The 19,561-nt window shown below is 40.9% G+C and overlaps 1 protein-coding gene across 1 annotated transcript in view; it reads left to right on the forward strand.

The window, feature by feature from the left end:
* Positions 1 to 19,561, forward strand: part of cdh11 (cadherin 11, type 2, OB-cadherin (osteoblast)) — a 48,713-nt gene that overhangs the window by 12,448 nt on the left and 16,704 nt on the right. The gene's annotated exons all lie outside the window — the stretch shown is intronic.

A 19,561-nucleotide genomic window follows, 5' to 3' on the forward strand; every position in this document is an offset into this window, starting at 1 on the left:
GCAGTGCTGCTCTTGTGGACTTTTAATCTAAGTTGTCTCAGCTGTCTGCTTATAAATCGCCATACATTCATAATTATGCCAGATTCGTCTCCCTGAGGGCCGAGTTGTGGTTCTGGTGCCTCTGTGGTACACGGTAAGCCCCTCACAGCGCAGGGTAACTTTCTACCGCACGTGGCGCTAATGGAAGGCTGACCCTGTTATTTATCACCAGCTCTTGGACTGAAAGCAATTCAGCACATACAGACTCTGTGAATGGGTGGGTGGTGGATGGTGGTGGTAGAGAGAGGTGCAGAAAGAGCCAGACAGAAAAATAGAGTGTGATAGAGAGAAAGAGAGAGAGAGAGATAATCTAAGCTATCTGAATGCATTGGAAAGTCATTAAGAAATGAGTCTGGGTTTTCAGCTGAGAATACTGAAACAGATTTGCAGTGGCAGACTGTGTGTCGCTCATGGAAACCTGCCTTGCACACAGACACATGCACACGCACACACACACACACACACACACACATGCACACACATCATATAAGCCTGGCAAAAGCACCTGCACCAATGCCTCCCATATCTCGATAGGGTTCAATGGAGCAGTTCTCTGAAACCAGAGAATCGGTGAAAGATTCTGGGTCCTAAAGCCTTTAATAGGCTTTTGCCGTGATGGAGTATTTTCCATAGTCTGGCTGGCTCCTGACATATGGAAAACCCAACATGTCACCCTGTAATTTATTTATTTTCCAGGATGACTTCTAAAATAAAAACCAGCGACGATGCATATGAAGACACAAAGCATTTATACTGCAGCTCTGTCCTGCTTTCCATGCTAAAGATATTTGGACATTTAATTTCATTAATTATGGTTTCAAGGATACACTAATCATTTCTGGCTGTGAGGGGTGGAACACAGACACTCTGTCCAGTGGTCTTATTCTGTTCCTGTCTGTTCAATGTGTGGTGAGACACAATGGTGGATGATGTCTTATGGGAATCAAGAAATGGTCTTTTTTTGAGATGAGTCTTACCTCGCACAGCAGTTGCTATGCAGTTAAATGCAAAACTACGGGGTCAATGTGTGGCCCTGGGTTGGATGCTGCTTCTGTGATCCAAAGGTCACTGATTTAACCCCAGGGTTGACAGTGGGATTTCACCATTGTGCCCTTGAGCAAGACCCTTAACCCCAATTGCTCCAGGGACAGGGGGGCCGAGCATTGAATTAAAATTATCTTTACTGGTTCCTGGGGAAAATTTCTCAAAGATTATTGCTTTGGATTAAAATATCTGCTAAGTAAATAAAATGCAGAAGTATCTAAAACTCTTGACAAAAACTTCAGTGTAATTGACACAAGTGAATAAAAAGTTGAGCACTGATTAATCAGAATTTAACAGGTGGATACAAACTGACAAATTTCACTTTAAGCTACCATTGTGTCCAACATTTTCACATATTTAATTTGTAAATGGGCGAGCTTGATTTATCTCAACTCTGAGTGAGGATGATTAACTTTCTGTAAGTTTAATTCGAAGGCTTTTGCCAATGAGGTGAACACAAGGTGCACATGCGTCGTCTTGCACTGTGTCTAAGGGAAGAATGTGGAGCAGAAGAGAACTTGAGGTAGAGAAAGTGACGATGAGTAGGTGAGGGATGGAGAGTGTGAGAATGGAGAGGAAAGTGTCCTATCACGTTGGAGCTAGCATATTGGAACCAATCAACAGATAGAATTATAGGGCGAATTGATGGCAGTACTTATGACATTTAAAATGACAAATCGGGTCATTAGCCACACGCGGAAGGAAAACTGCAACCTTCATTTGGGTGGGTGCGTTGGGGGGGGCAGGGGAGGCGAAGATGGGCTTTGATGCTTACAATTAATTAACGCTGCAACAACAGCAAGGGGAAAAGAGGGAGAGCATGGCCTGCGGTCTGTGTAATCAGCAGCCTTCCTGGTCATCTGCACCACCGACTCGCCGTGCCTGTTGAGAAAATCCCCCATCAAAGCTTCATTTATCGAAGACTCAGCCTTATCGATTCCACTCTCAGCTTCGGCTTGTCGTCAGACCCCAGGTCTGGTCAAATGATGAGTGTCGAATAAGATGAGGCCGGGGGCTTAATCAACACCCAGTGCAAGAGAGCGTAACGATGCTAGAGCCAGCCTTGAAGAAGTAGGCCGAGGTGCCGCTTTTAATCTGCACCTCCGTTATCACATCTGGGCTTGGTGACATGGTGAAGTCACTGCTGTTTGACTGTGAAGATCAGCCCTAATTGAACGGCTCCAGCGTAGCCCCTGCCGCTGAATCGTGTCACTCGATATTCGTCTGAGGTTTTCTGATGCCGGTCGGCAATGGGCTGCCTCTCATCAAGCGCGACACTCGGTGTGACAGCGGGTCACATCCAATGTGGGGGTAGTGTGTGACTCATTGGGTTATGATGCCACACCTACGGTCAGGAGGTTGTCCGCTTGAATCCTGTGACTGCCAGAGTGATTCCGCCACAGGGCCCTTGGGCGTGGCCTTTAACCCCAGGTGCTCCTGGGAATGTCTCACCCCTGCATTCTCAAAACAAGAGAAAACATGTGTGCTGTTTTGGATAAAAGCAACTGCCATATAAATACAATAACAATTTGCAAAGACGAGAAGTAGCTAGTCCATATAATGAACAATACCTTACTGCCCAGCTTTACCTCACAATTCCAACATCGATGAGCATCGACGCGTTCATGTTAATTATGCGCTTGTCGTATATTGACTTTAAAATTGAACACGGCAGAGTTAAAGATTAGGAGTATGTTCAGCTCATTAAAAGATAGTATCACTGCATGAGGATAGTGCACTGGGTAGCACCTTGCCAAACAGGCGTCCCTAATACCAAATTTTATTGTATATTACACAGGTATCTAAATGTGGCTTTTAGAAAACACAAGAATAACTCTGCAAATTCAAGTGTAATATCTATACCCATTAGGGTTATACTATTGTGGATTTTAATAATAAAAAATATTGGCAAAAAATACCAATAAATTGAACAAAAATGTTTGCAGAGAGACAGCTGATATTTCTGGGATAGAAAACGAACTTGAGGTAAAAAAAAAAAAAAGAAAAGCAAATTGCAGAATATTTTTTTTGTATTTTAATAATTTGATGAAGATTAATTCTTGTTCTCCTGATTTGTAGGTTGTTTCTTGTCAGACACAAATCAGAGGATATTTGACACCCACACCACCAGGGCTAAATGCATGTTGAAAGCCTATTGAATTACCCTAAGTAGCAGGTTTTCAAACAGGTAATACGATGCACTTAGAACTTCTCCTTCAAAATAAATCGCAGTCAAGAATCCAGAGTGGAGTGATTTAATTTTGGAGTGAGTTGGGCGAGCGTCAATACCAAAGGGGCCGTGACCCTCTACTGCAGAAATAAAGGACATTCTTTCTGTGGTATAACTCATAATCTGCCAAATACATATTCAAGAGCTAATCCATAAACATCACCATGCGAAGGAATAAGTGTTTGGAATATCAATGTAACTAAATGAAGTCAGTTTTCTGAGAGAGGATTTCCTAACTGCTGTCCTCCTTCCAACCAAATTTATTACACGCGCAATCACACTCTGCCACTTGTCTTGCTGTTATTACACATTCGTACTCACTCACCTTGGATGGGTAATCTCCTCCGTGACAACGAGGAAAAACGCTGAGTATCTTTGAAAGGGAGAAGAAAAGAGGGCAAGGAAGTCCATTGCTTTGTACGCACCTTCTTCTAAGATTAATCTAAAAAAAGATGCTTAGCTACTGAAAATCCGATCCGCCTTTCATTTCCTTCTTCCACAATATAATACGCTAAATATTCTTTACAGAGAGTGGAAAATGGTAAAAAGGAAGAGTGAAAGGGAGACGGGAAGAACAAACCGGAATGTTTACATATATTTTCTAAATACCCCGATTTTTTAGATACAGGGCAAGGAGATAGTGTCTCTGCTGAATGGCGCACAGAGTGATCAGTGTTCGTCAAGTGGGATTTACACATACAGGCCCTCTCTGACCTTTCCTTGCAAACTTTCTCCGGGGCAATAATAGCATCTTTTTCTAGTGGTGTTTTTTTTGTAGGGAGGGTGGGGGCGGTGTTGGTATCTTAGCTGTTCTCCCCTATGAATATTGCACAAGCGGAGGAATGGCCCCAAAATCCCTTTTAGCACAGTGTTGGTAACGCCGTAAATGTCAGGATCACTGCTTACAGGGCTGCTGCCGTCTGCTTGGGCAAGATCGTCACCGAAAGATTACCACAAAGTTCAATTTATGTGAGAAAAAAATTAGAAGATGCAAACTTATTGCAAGCTTATTTTAATTAAAAAATGAAAGATTTGGACATGTGAATGATGTTAAAGCTAAGCTGTAGTTCCAAAGGCATGAAAAATAAATATCAAATAGGAATAAAACATACAAGCTTGCTGCCTGAAATTTTATATTTCTCATCTTTCTGGCTTGCCAAAAAAAACCCTTTTGATAAGTCAGAGTCAGCCTTGACATTGGCAGGGTTGCTGCCGGTTATCCATGCTGGTGCCTGGTTAAAGCAGGCGGTGCATATTTGTGGGTAGGCCCAGCCGAACGCCCCCGGAGGATGATGATGGCGACTCCCCTGTGCGGTGGATCTGTCATCGCCGTGATTTAATTAGAACTTTCCTGGCCACAAGTTCAGGACAGGAACGTAACGGCCTTGGTTCTATTGCCCGGTGCCACTCAGCTGTGACCTGCATATTCATCTTGTGAGCTGGGATTAACCTATCAATCCTTATTTATACATTCTCTATGTAAACGGCTTGGCTGGAGGGGGAGGGGAGGGGCTGCTTTCTCCTTCTACATTCTACTTTCGAAGTACTTCTTAGATGTGTTTGTTGTGCTTAAATGCTGAAAATCAGTAACCCCCGTGCACTTTACTGGACACTTAATACTGTATTCTGTAGAGTGACGAGGTTTCAGTGTGAACCCCTGACAGTGGTCTGAAGATGCCTCCTCTGTGTACATCTTCTAACCTCTGAGTCCGCCTGCAGTCTCTCGATACACTGTTTAATCAAACAAAAGCTGGTGCATTAGAACTCAAACATTAATCTAGGTCCCTAGCATAGTAATTACTGAGATAATTACCTTTGTTACCTCTCTGGCAGCCTTTAACCTTCTGAATTTCGTTATCCCTGTGCACAGAGTCTACAAGAGGCAAATATGGAAAAGGGAATGTATACAGCATTGCTGCAGCAGAATTATTATGTATGAAATTCCTGCAAGAATTTTAAATAAGGCTAAATAAGTTGGTAATAGCAATATTTTGATATTAGGACCCTATGGGAATGGTAGAGAGTAGCCCCTGATATCACCAGCACTGTTGGTGAATGTGAGTTCACATGTTCTCCTTGTCATTTATGGGATTCCTCTTGATACTTTGGTTTCCTTCCGTTGTCCAATGGAACACAGTCTGAAGAACGTTCCCGGCAACAGACTAGCACGCCATCTAGGGTGTTCGTCTGTGTCACAAATAGCGATATCGTAGACCATATGGAGCTATGTTTCATGTTGGTACCTAGTTGGTTTCAAGGTGTTTTTATTACTTAGATATGCTTGCTCTGAATATATTTGTGTATGTGAGTGTGTTATTTGATATGCTGCTGAGACTTTGCATAAATGGATTCATTACTAGGATTGACTAATATAGTATTTAATTTTGGGAGGCTTTAATTTATTTTAGGTGGTTATGAGCCAAATGTTATCTAAGCAAGCAAATATGTGAAGAAAAAGCAATATACCTCATGGATGAGTGGCTGCAAACAGCAAGAGGGAAATTAAAAGACTTTAGCAACAGCACTCTGAACGTAATTGCGGAGATACGATGCCCAGGCACGCCAAATGCACGCCCAGGGAAAGCTCGTGGAACTCATGCAGAGGGCTTCCCAGGCGAGGGTCCCCTGGTGTTCACCAGACAGAGCGATTCGCCCTGGATGGTGCTCGGCGAACGACTCAGGCGTGAAGGCGTGAATTCCTCATTTAAATCAATTACTGCCTGGGGAATAGACGGAGACGGGCGCGCGCAAGTTTGGTGTGACGACCAACTGAGGCTAAGACGTCATCAGAGCATCTGGTTGTTCTTGTTAACCTTATCTGGACAGCAGAAGGTCACATGGTCAATAGACTATCATACAAACATGTGCACAAGGATGTAGACATTAAATCAAAAGAATATATTAACACCAGGAAAGTAAAGAATGCCATGCTCTCCTCTGCATTTTACAGAAGTTTTTATTTTTATCATTTTTTTACATGCATGCATATAAGTCCATTGAGTCTGTAGCCTTTGGCAAAGGTTCCAGGCCCCTGCAACCCTGAAGGGAACAAGTGGGCACAGAAAATGTATGGATGGGTATATGACTCAAGTTCTCGACTGGCGTAAGTAATGCAATGAAATTGTAAATAAGTCAGGTTACCTTGCTATACTGTTTAGGATGCTTTGAAAAAAAAACACAAGCTAAACATATTCTAGTATAGCATACTGAAGAACACATATTCAATAAATGAAAAGTATAAAGTGTATATTTTCCCTACATGCATATGCTTCCTTTTTGTTTTAGCTCTTGCGTGAACTGAATGTATCTCAATATCTTTTGCCTAAGTCCGAATATACGTAAGTCGGTTTTATGTACGTTGAGAGCTGCCTGTGATTGGCATGTGATTAGGGGAACTGGCGGCTCTTAGCGTGAGACTGTGGGGGCGTGAGTGTTTGCTCTGCTGGCAATAGCGTCCCCCTGCCTCGTGCCCTGAGCTCCGTGGGATCACCATGACCCTGCAGTAGATAAGCAGTTATGAAAGATGGAGAGATAATAAGGCGAGCAATATATCATTTAATATTACATGAGTTGGTATGACATATGTATGAATTATACAGAAAAAAAATGTGGCCATTTATTCCAAATAGGACACAGTATCTCGCATAAATCATAAGTCAATTTTGAAAACATGGAGCTATAATGCATAAAATTTGCAAAGGAGCAAATAGTCATTTTTAGTTTCAATCAACAGTAAAGAGAGAGAGAAAAAAATCACTACAGGTCTTCAAACTACCTTTGTGCCTTATTAATGTGAACTGCGACATTATGTACTTACAGTACAGTACAGGTTAGCTTGCATCTTGTCTGTTTCAGAGGCTTTAGTGCGCTTATGGTCTGTGACATGCCTTTTCTCAGTACTGACGAAACCACATTTCATCAGTCAGAGAGAAGATGAAGGGCAAAGCAGAAAAAGCTTTATAATGGTTGCTCATTAAAGCGAAATGACTTAGCTGTGGAATTTCCTAACAAGTGACGAGCTTGTGTGCTGCACAGCTCAAAGACTTGGAGGCTTGAAATGTTTGCCGAAGCTGGCCATTTTATGTTCTTCTAACCCCAGTATTATTACTAGGTCTACAAAGGAGCAGCAGAGAGTCCCGAATAAAATGATTTGTTCTTGTTATTTTGTCCGACGCGTTCTGGGGACTGTGAGCAACTTCCGAGGAATATTATAAAGTATTCAGAATCGTTTCATAAATGTCACTTACTGCAATGGATAGGTGGCAGATCCGAAACAGAGTGATGACGATGAAACTATCTGAGTTATAATACCTATTAATAATGAATTGAAAATGGAGAATCCACCTCCTGGAATTCTCCAGGTGTTTGGAAATCAAACATCATGTGAATTGTTCCTGGCACGCCTCTCCACTGTTAAGGAAGATGGGTAACTTTTCATTTCCGACGTAGGCAGTGAAGATATTTAACTTAAACACATTTTTGAAGCTTATCATTGATGCGTGAGAGGTCATGGGAGCCACTTGTGATGTTATTTTACACACACACACACACACATATATATATATATATATATATATGTATGTGTGTGTGTGTGTATTTTTTTCCATGAAGCACAAGACATAGCCTTTGAAACTGGAAAAGCATTAATTTTAATCGACTCCCATTAACACAGAGGCCAAGGGGGCAAAATGATTTTCATTCATGCCTAATTCCAGACTAATTTAGCAATATGAGAAAAAGCAATAAATAGACTATGAGAGATAGTGATAGAGTAGTTAAACAACAGGGCACAGGGCAGAAGGGCTGGGTCAACTCATGCAACATGTAGACCACCCTATGCTGACCCTTTGACCGTAAGCCCCTCACCCACATAAATTACACTGAAATGGTGACATTAATTGAGGGTGTGACCCTATTCAATGTGTGATGTATGCTGTTGCTGCTTAAGGTTTAACTAAAGGGCACAATAGCTGGTTACTGGCTCAAAGCACCAGTAAAGCAACAACCATTTTAAGTAGCTGCTTATCAGTTTGATGCACAGAAATGGCTTTGTCTTGCTACTATGTTTGCCACAATAAAAAAGAAGAAAAACATCCCTTTAATCAAAATGCTTGGTCTTGTATGGTTGGACTTTTAACTGCAGGTAGGATGAGCAGTTGTTCTTCCCTGCTGATTGTTTTCATTGCGTTTTTACGCAAAAAAGTGTAATATATATATATATATATATATATATATATATATATATATATATATATATATATATATATATATATATATATATATATATATATTATATGCGGTATATACATTAAAAAACAAACATGCGATAAATAAAACCTGAAGAATTTCTTAAAAATTCCCTGAGGTCCTGGAGCATAGAGCTTTGCTATATTTTAATTAATATTACTAATTTCATTTGCGTGACACCTTCATTTTGCAACTCTAAGCACTTTACTGCCTTAATATAAGAACATAAATGTGAGGATGGAAAAATGAATATGCATGTATGGGTAAAAAATTATATACAGGAAGCATTTTTCCATTAGCATGCAGTCAATAGCTGGTAATGTGTCTGAAGACTGTATTTAAAAACACATTCATAATATGAAGAGCTTTGCGGACAGCAGAGCTCTAACAGGAAGCTGCGGTCAGACTTCCCCAGGTATCATCAGTCTGTTCGGCAACAGATGGGCTGGACATGTCAGTTATCTTGACAGCTAGCTGAGCTCTGACTACCTCGAGTTGAGGTGTCAAAATCGTCAGCGCCGGTAGCAACAAGATGACCAGGCATTTTAAAGATCAGCATTCTGTTCTGTGGTTTTCACGATTGTTTTCCTCCTGTGAAAACAAGCGGAGGGCTGTACGATTTTCTCCAAAATGTGCAAGTATATTTTTACAAAAGCATCATAATCATTACAATGCTGGTGGTGTTACGAAAACATCTGGAAGCAAAAAAAAAAATGGTTTTCTTATAGCTAAACTGTTGTTTTTTATTGTAGAAATAACTGTAAAATGTTGAATGTTTAATTGGAATAAACTGATCAGTTTGGATAAGGTTTAAAGGGCAAACTATTGGGAAGAATATCCTATAATGGACTGGCATCCCATCCAAGGTGATCTTCTGCCCTGTGCTGCTCAGGATAAGTCTCCCTGTGGGCCTTATAAGGATAAGAGTTTAGAAGATGGATGAATGGATGGATGGAGGAGTCTTTCACAGCTGTCTTTGATATTTTATAGCACTGGAGTAGTTGGTAGAGCAGCACCTCAAAGACTGATTCAATCTTAAAGCTGTTTTGTGTGCATAATGATAGCGGTATCCTCAAAGTGAGACCAAAATAAAAATCAGGCTTTGTGAAACTGGAGTGATGATATAGATCCAATACATGCCAGAGCTAGCTAAAAAAAATATCATTTACTATGGGATTACCATGGTTTGCAAATCCCAGAAGGACTGGATTTGTACATAAAGAAACAAATGTAAGGCCCCAAGGATTAACAATCTCATTTCTTCTTCCGAGCCTCATTCGATAGCTGTCACATTAATATCTTATTAATTTGCTATTTTCTGTAGAAAAAGAGCACTGTGTGCTAGGCTGCAAATCAGGTCACGTCAAGCAGAGAGTCGTCTCCTTCTCCTCACTCCTTTATGCTCCCAAAATGGTGGATTATGCCAGCTGAAGCCAAGACCTTCTCTCAGGCAAGCACACAACACTCTCCCCCTCCTAACCATCCGAAAAAGTCTACAGCAAATCAAAGGGGAGAGGGATACATTCACTCTACCTGTCTCTCCAGTTCTGGTCTTTCTTAAGCAATAAACCTAAACAGATCCTGATTTCCAAATTTGATTTGTTTTTGTTTTATGTCGTTCTGCTACGCTTCTTTGCTTTCTTTTTGAGGTTCCCTATTCCAGAGTCACACTGCTCTGGGTCTTTTTTGGCAGGGAGAGTGTAATGGGGGGGGGGGTGGAGGAGTAGGATCACCATATTTCTTATGGGAATTTCTGCTTCCTCCTGTAGTCCAAAGACACGCAGTGCATTGGCATCTCTACATCGCCCATAGTGTGCCTGTATCTGTGTGTATGTATGTGTCCTATGTGATGGACTGGCATCCCATCCGACGCGAGCTCTTGGTTTGTGGTTTATGCTGCCCAAGTCTTCCAACTGCCCCTCCTTCACACACCAATACCGGATAGGCTGCTGGAAGACGGATGCATGGATAGAGTGTGATGGGAATGATTTGGGAATGGTGATTGATTCTAATTGCCACAAAATGTTGTTTACGTGCTTGACGATTATGGTAAAAATGCCTGCGGCCATGTGCTGTGATGGCTGGTGGCATTTCAGATGGTTTCTGAACAGCAATTTTTTATAATTATTTTTTTTATTGATTACGGTTACTTTGTTTAACACAACATTATAAATACAACTGTTGATGTTAGTGCATCACAGGAATCCTCAACTGGCATCACTGGCTTTTAGGTCTATGTGGAAGATCTATCTTGCCTATTCTGTTTTCTCATGTCCTTCTCTGTAGACTTGATAGTCCGGAGGTAATTATCATTACATTTGTTAGATGAATATATTAGCGCCACTGTCTATCTTATTTTGTCCTTCCAGGCCACATAGTAACGACATCAAAGAAGCAGCATAATGGGTGACTGTCCTCCTGCTTCGAGCTGGATTACATATTCCACCTATTGACTGGATCTCCTATTGACTAGATAATATGGCTCATTAACTCATCCCCCTGGAATCAATGACATATATGATCTATGATGTTTTCAATTACAAACAGACACATTAGCCCCAGTGTGAAAGGGCAGAGCTAATTAAGAGTGAATTTGACTGCACGCCCAGTCCCAAGACGATTGATAGGAAGCCGTTTGCATGTTCTCTGTCATCCGTCTTTGTTCATTCAATCCTGCTGACGAGCTGCCACAAACATTCAAAAAGTGCCCCCCTTTTAGTGAGTCTTCCGGCTCCGGGGGGGTCCGCACTGTAGATCTCATTCTGATACACTCTGCAGTAACCTCACTATGCTCTTATGAAGTTGGTTGTTATCAGCAGATGCTATTACAGAGATTGGGTTGCCCATAGCGAGTCAGTCACATTTAGAGAAGGTTAGAACAATCCCCCGATTAAAAAAAAAATAATAAAAAAATCGAAAGGGGCTATAAGCCCAAATGAGATCAAAGCTTAAACTTGAAATTGCCTTTCTGGGAGAAAATGTTACTTCTGATGGGTTTTGAAATGTCCCAAAAGCAGCTTATCACCGCCTTTCTGTAAACTCCCCAGGATTTAAAATCTTCAGGAACACTTGTCATTTGGAACAAAACACATAACATATTTATGACCTGTTGAAGCAATTCCCCTTAATTATCTTGAAATTGCAAAAAATGTAATATTTATAAGCAGTAGCATTTTTTGGTATTTAATCTGGCTCTTTATACAGTAAGTATCAGCAAACTGGTCCTCACTTTCAGCACGAGTTAGGCAGACAAAATAAACACAGACCTACAATATCCCCATTGATGGAGAATTGGCTTCCTTCTCTCCATCTTTACCTAATATGGGCTCTCTCTCCTCATTGGTTTTCCAATGTCAATCCCTCTCTTTCGTCACCTCACATCTGCTTTGCTTGTTTCGTAGTCACTAAAGCAATCTCAGGCTCGCTGCCTCATGAAAGGCAATAGCTCAATGATTATAAAATCACGATGTGGCGATTTGTTTATACAAAGCTTCAGAAATAAGATAGATTACAAGACAGAATTTCCCTTATTCTGCGACTGCAGCCTGAATTCATTAATGCTCGTTCCCACACCAAACCTTGATAAACAGTTGTTCTTTATCCAAACCACTCACAATGTATACCCTTTGCAGGCATCTCCTGCCTGGTGCCTCATCTTTCCTGGTATAGCTCTACACCTGATGAGTAGTTATGGAAGTTGGAGAGATGGTTGGAGAACTGCCTTACTGTGGGAATGTTTACCAAAAGTGACATATGTATTTTATTTAAACAGCTTGGGTTAGGGGTCTGAGGTAGATAACGATGAATGTGACACTTACTAATGGCTTAATAACTAGTGGTTTAAGGGTAATTTTATTACAGAATTGCAAAAAGCTGAATGAGACTTTTAACATAAAGTTTTGGTGGGTGCAACCCGGTATGCTGCTGCCCTTGGGCAATGTATCTTAATCATTTTACTTTGTCCTTAACATTACTTTCTGATGAAAAAAACAAAATGCCAGTAATAAAAAATACAAAAATGGTTCATCCATGTATGACCTAGATGTAGTCTTTTTCACCCCTGTCAGTTACGGTAAGGAGTTTTGTAGGAGTAGATCTCGATGGCATTTACCATCACTGCTTTCCTGCATGTTGGGATTAACAGTGAATCCCAGATTTAATTTTGCTGTCGACTACTGACAACACATGGATGGCCCCAGAGAAAGAGGCTAGCTATCTATAGTGTGTACCTGCACCATTATGTGAAATTTCATTTTCAGGTGCTCTTGTGAAAACCCAATAACAAGGCCATCAGTCACTCTGGAGTTAGAATCATTCTGGAGTGATTCAGAGTATCTCATCAAGTAGATACTGCAAAGAAAATCAGAAAGAAATTGAAAGAATTAATTCAAACACACATAAATTCCAGGACAGTAAATAGATAATAATGATGGTTAAGTAAACAATGGAAAAACTAGATATTTTTTTCGGTGTTCATGTACATATGTTTTTAATTGCATATTCTATTTTCAGAATATATTCGTATTCATACTCATGCGAGTTTTATAAAGTTCTCACAAAATGTACAGATTCTTTTCAAGAGATAGAAAAATAAAGTTTTCGGTAATAGAAAAAGGTTGAAAACTAGCTACACGCAAGGAGATAGAATTGTTGGAAAATTCCATGGGGACTGTTTCCTGAGGTTCTACCTCTAGATGTGGACCTCAGGAACTCAGGAATTAACCATGGAGACCCTTTGTCCATCTCCAGGTCTCGCTTTAGCATTTAGGATATTTTCCTCTCTGCTCTTGGGTGGCTCCTTGTTTCGGTGCTGGAATCTGTGGTCATTTGTCTCCTGTCCTAAGTTTGAAGAATCTCAAGTATTTTATTTTCCTTTTCCCACAAATCGATTCCAGACACAGTGGTTTCCTGCCCCCCTTGTCCCAATGGGGCTGGTCTGTCTGAAACCTGGGCTACTCCCCCAGTTTTTCTTTCAAGGAAATGAATGTTTTTTTTTTTTGGTTGGTGTGTGGTGGGGGGGGGGGACTTTTGGGGGTCTGAATGCAGCGGCTGCTGGGATCTTTGTGTAGCTTAGAGCAAAAAAAGGGAGGTGCACTCACTTCCTTCTTTAAGAAAGAAATATTCTTTTTCTTAGACAAAGGGAGAAGTGGCTTTTATTAACCTCATTTGTTTAATTATAGATGAAGTGTCGCGTGGGTGATTGAAAAGCTGGGGCGATGCAGATGTCTCCGATGACTGTTTTTATAACCAAATCATTAACATTCTTGGGTGTGCATCAAGATTGTGGAATGGTAATTAGAATGGCATAATAATTACTGTCACGACTGTGATGTTATTGATGTGTTAAAAAATTTCTCTTTGCGAAATCGGTGGCAGCGTCGCAGTCTGGCGGTCTGAAATGACATCCTGATGTTGCTCACAGTAAGTCAATGGTGAGCCTCTTTTGGAAGCACAGAGCACGCCATTAGCTTTTGAATGCGGAGGAAAGACTGTTTAAAGTTTGTAATTAAAGTGTACTTCCCATTTTTTTCCCTTAAATGCTGTGCTATATTCAACTCGCGGAATTAATGGCTTTAGATTTGACTTGTAATTATCTGCAATTTTGTGGAAGATTTTCCTTCTATATTCTCTCCCTGTCTCCCGTGATTCGTGCTTCAACTTAAAAAAAACTCCTTTCCACAGCATGTAAAGCGTATTCATAAAACTGGACATAATAACCAGCTGGTGTTTTTTTTTTTAATTTTTTTTGCTAATTTGTGCCAGTTGAATGAGTAAAGCAAGTGAATGAACGGTTATCAATAGATTCCATCATTCGTATCATCTCGTGCGATTCACCTTTTTCTGGTTGCAACTGCCACTTTTGCTACGTCGATATGCTCTCAGATTTCTCAAGTATTCATCACAATGTCTATCCATGAAAAAAAGAATATAAAGAAGACAAGATAATAGTATTGTTGATCAGGCAGACTTCTCTCTGTGTTTCTGGGTTCCCTTCGCAAATGTTGAATTCCTCCCACCATCCAAAGAAATGTTGGTTTTGTTTATGATTATCTGAGTGAATTTATCTCTGTCTAAGCCCTGCAATGCACTGGCACCCCACACAGGGTGTAACAGACCTTGGCACTCTGTACTTCCCATTTTGTCAGCTACATGAAGAAAAATGAACTAGCAAAATTATGTACAAGAATATATCGGAATGGGATTTTGAAGTTTCGGGTTCCTGATGAAGATGTAGAGAAATGTCAAAGGCTGATGAGAATCCTGGGAGAACTCTAAAACACGTCCTTCTACTTATGCACGCACATGAGCTCTGCATGAATAAACAATGAGATTATGCCATGAATAGGGATGAATAATGGCGAACATTACCAGGGCCATGCATGTGCAGATCTGGAGCCCTAATTGAAGTCGTAATTGCTGTTTAGCTTTTGTAATGGTTTTAGAAGACTAAGAGACAAGTCTTCTCTCTTTGCAAAGTCCTGCTTGCAGGGCATTCTGGGAAAGCCAGCTGTAGCTAAGAACAATGGGATTTTTATTCTTTTAAGCTACATGTAGCTCTACTAGAGTGTGGTCATGCACTTTTTCTGATTTCTTCTGTTGCTGTGATTTGTCTGCCCTACTTCTTTTCTTTTTCCCTTTGTGTATTTCTATGCCTTCTTTGAAGTGAGTGGTGAAGGACATTCTGTTCTAGTGTGGATTTGTGTTTGAGTGCTACTCACCAAGGCCTACAGGCCAGTATGGTAAAAGCCACTAAAGTGTTCTCATAGATGTTCTCCTTTAGATAGTGGTATAGTGGAAGGTAACCTCTTCTGACTGCTGAACCCTCCATTTGGTATGGAATGTGATACCCAGCCAAAGAACTTTCAGATCCAAGGGCATGCAATGCGTCCTTGAACCAAATTGAACCAAGGGCTACTTAGAAATAACATCACTCAGAGTGCTGGTCGCGCTTAATTTGTGCACTATCGAGATCACTGTTGTCTTAGTAACTAGATTTTCACCATCAGTCCTAATCCTGCGAATTACTGGGTATCCTCAGCTGGCCAATTACGGCTGCAGGCTATAGGGGCTCTCGTGACTTCAGCCTTTACTTCCTAAGAGCAAAGGCAGCAACAGAAACATCAACAAAATCCCATGTGCTATGAGCCCTTCGACCAGCTCACAAACATGCCTGTCAATCCCCCTCCGCCCCCCAAGAAAGAATCAGTTACCTGTTAGAATGCAAATCAGCCTATTGGGTCAGCAATACAGAGATGCCAATTCTGACTACTCCACTGATAAGTCTCGTTAATTGAATGACAATTAAATGCCGGGTCCCTTTTTATGAGTAGGATCACAAAGTATTAGCAGGCCGGTCTGTATAATGACAAACTGAGAACCTGCTGCTTTACGGCTGTATAAATTCTTGCATTTAGCATGACAGACAATTTTTTGTTGTTGGGATGACTAGATGAATATCATTTTATCCTCCTCTCGTATTTATGACTTAAAAGATTTTTCATCTGCTGACCTAGCTGGGTATATGCTGAAAGCACTTTTGTGTATTGTTGAAAGGAAGCATTTAATTAAAGTTTTGTTTGAAAAGCTGAGTATTAAGAATCAGAAGAAAGAGCGGGATGGGGAGCGTCTTTGATGACATAGCTCACTCTCATGGCAGTGTTGTTCTTTGGGAGGTAATTCATTCGTCTCAGCCAATGGGATCTGTAAGCAAACTGCTTTAGTTTGGGGAAGCTCCTTCTCCAAGCATTTACAAGGGTGGGGGCCATAACCCGTCAAACTGTTAATTAAGGAGCTGTGGAAAAAACAAGATTCTGAGCTCCTGACCCAAAACATGTTTTTTTTTTTTAAACTGGACTGGACTCCTTTCTGATTGATGCAGTGATTTCTAGGTGTCAAGACAAATGCCCGGGGGAACTGGAGCATCCTGCTCATTGGTTGAACGATTGAATGGGAGGTCATTGAAAAGCGAAGAGGTTTAGAAACAAAGTACCCTTTGAGAAAAGAAGTGGCTCTTCGGCTATTGAGTCATATGGTTTTTTTTTTTTACTCCAGCAAACACTGTGAAAGAATGGCTGGAGGTTCACAGCATTAAATGAGCATGCGAATATCTGTCAATCAATCAATCAATCCATCAATCCATCAATCAATAACATGAGTATGGAAATGCTGATCAGTTATATTAGCTTATAGCAACAGTTTCCTGTTCAGCTCATATGAGGGATGTGACTTCTAAACTCATATTTAATTTATTTAACATTAATGTCTAAATAAATAACTAAATAAATAAATATTAAATTCAGGGCAAAATAAATATCAAAACATAATATTCTATTTTCCTTTGTTTCATAATTGAAAATGTCTTTTTAAAAATATATTTCTTTCACTGTGGATTAAATGCTAGGCTTTGATCTACAACAATATGTCTCACTGCTGAACTTGACTGAGCTGAACATTTCCTCGTCCCTGAGTGTTTTAAATCAAGTCACGCTACAAAGAGACTTTAATGCTCTATTTGAATTAGATCAGGCGCTTCTGCTTGTAGAGTTGCGAGCCCCAAAACGTATCTATTGTGGAAATGGTCCAGTTTTTGCTTTGATTTAGAGATGATCGGTATAATAACCATCTGCGGAACAATCAGCCCCTTCTGAGATACACACATGCACACACACACGCACACACACACACATACACACACACAGCAGCATGTCTTCTGTTTCACACAACAATCACCATCTTTAAGGTTTCTCTCAGCAGAGCTAAGCAAGAACTTTATTTCTTTTATCTTTCATTGCTCGCCTCAGTCTGCTGTGGGAAAATATCATTAAAAATGGGAGATTCTTGTCAGAATTTTAATGAACCCCTTCAGCAATGTGTGGAGAAACTCATAAGCCCTGTCTAATGAAATGGCTTTTGGATTGGATGATTGGTGTGAACATTTATGCCCCGTTCCAAAGGAGAACTTCATTTTTCTATTGTTTACATCAATAAAACAGATGAAGGGCCCCATAAAGTTAGCATAGAGACACATGTCCATGCTTTTGGGCCTCCTGTACACTACAGACCCCAATGGACAGGATCCAAAACAGCACCTTTACTTATGAAATTCCTTGTTTCTTGTAGCAACATGCTAACCCAATGAAGAACAAGATTGTGCCTTATTATATAGGAAAATTGATCACACTGTCTGTTAAATCGACAATATTTTTATGGGCGATATTTTAGCACCTACTGTTCCTACTGGGGCCGCACAACCTTATCTGGATCCTTGTAATGGTGAGTCACCACTATAAATCACCAAGGGGATACTTTTAATTGTCTTTCATTGCTAGGTGGCTATATTTCTTATTGGGACACAGTTCCTCAATTGTAAAAACAAAACAAAGACGTAATGGAGGATCGGGCCCCAGGCAGAGATATCTGATGCAGTATTTGACAATCCTGCCCTTTATATTTTCCAGTCTTTTTTAGCAGAAAGCACACAAGGAAATATTGTTTTCCTTAGACCCATAATTACATGGCTTTATAACCCTTTTTCTGTGACTACTGGCATTTTCTTATATGATTGCTCTCTACTCCAAGTCATTATTCTTTAAAGCTACGTAGACACAATATCAATCGAGGTGGACCTAGCGAGAGGCACGTATCTTCCACACAAGTTGTGGCATCTTCTTCCTTATCGGGACTCTAAGAATGCTCCAGATTTATTTTACATGTCTGCTTCTCAGACGTCCTTGAGCTCCCAGCAGTGATTTACACTCTCCGTCATCCACCATCCAGCAATCCAGTCCAACTCGGAATCACTGTATCGCTTGAACAGATGACACATTCAGTGCTGCTGGTGAATCACTTACTAGCCTTGAATAACTTCTGCACCAGACTGTGTTCCATACATTAATCTTGGGTATTTCATGCAGAAATAAGGATTGCACTTGGAGTTAAGCATTTCTTTGAGATCCCCAACATGTCTTTTAGGGGATGGAAGTCGAATGGCATCAAGAATTGGAGTGCGAGTGGAGTGAAGGGGGGGGGGGATGGGGGGTGTGCTACATAAATAATTTAGAATTATTTTCGCTTGGAATAATAGGGACTGCACATCCATTTTTAATAATCTTGACAAACTGTTCACGATTGTACACAAAGAAATGGACAATAAAGCTGAACAAATCAATAAAGTGAATACAGATGTTTGAGTCCTCCAGAAATTAAAAACAGGTTCCCCCATCAAAGTTTACATCACATGTGCCTGTCACGTAATTTTAACCTCAAACAAGGAGGTTCTATGTCTCAGGCTTGTTTAATGTCTTCTGCCGTTCTTTGATTTGACAAGAACTAAAAATGAATTCGCCGGTACCGAGGATCTGCTGACGAGTCCAGGTCATGAGTCTTGCTTTTCTCCTGGGTACAGAGCAGGTTTTCGGACTGTAGAACGCGGCGTTTTCTATTTCTGTGGCATATTTAACAGGAAGCACACTGCTTAGCATGTGGGCCTATGGCAATTAACACTGCATCCCACGCGTCGCGCAATTTTGACATTTTGGTCGCCAGCCAAGAAGGAGAAATGTCTCCCTTTTAGCATAGCGCCTAATTTATATACTAACTGCTAAAAAGGCATGCTGCTTATCAGGCAGTCATTATGGGAGCTGACAGACCTGAGGCTAGTCAGGACTTCCATTTCCCTTCCCCACTGGTGGATGCGCTTTTTTGCGCTGTATTTATGGTGCTGCCACATGGCCCAGTTTTTGGTTTACTGCCTCTTTAACTCCACTGCAAGTTCAGCCAGATCTGGGTGCCCTGTATTTAAACCGTCTGTGAGAGTGCAAGGCAAGGCTTGCGCCCATGATCGGTGTGGCAGCAGGTTACTGCCAGCTCATTGGATCGGAAATTCTGGCCGACGGCTCATTGGTTAATGCTGCCTGCCCATCAGTCAGTTATGTGGAAAGTGATGAGTCCTCCCAGGATCTGCATCTTATTAGAGCAGGGGCGGGCAATCTTATCCAGAAA

Source organism: Brienomyrus brachyistius, chromosome 11 (assembly GCF_023856365.1).
Source record: "Brienomyrus brachyistius isolate T26 chromosome 11, BBRACH_0.4, whole genome shotgun sequence".
Lineage (NCBI taxonomy): Eukaryota > Metazoa > Chordata > Actinopteri > Osteoglossiformes > Mormyridae > Brienomyrus > Brienomyrus brachyistius.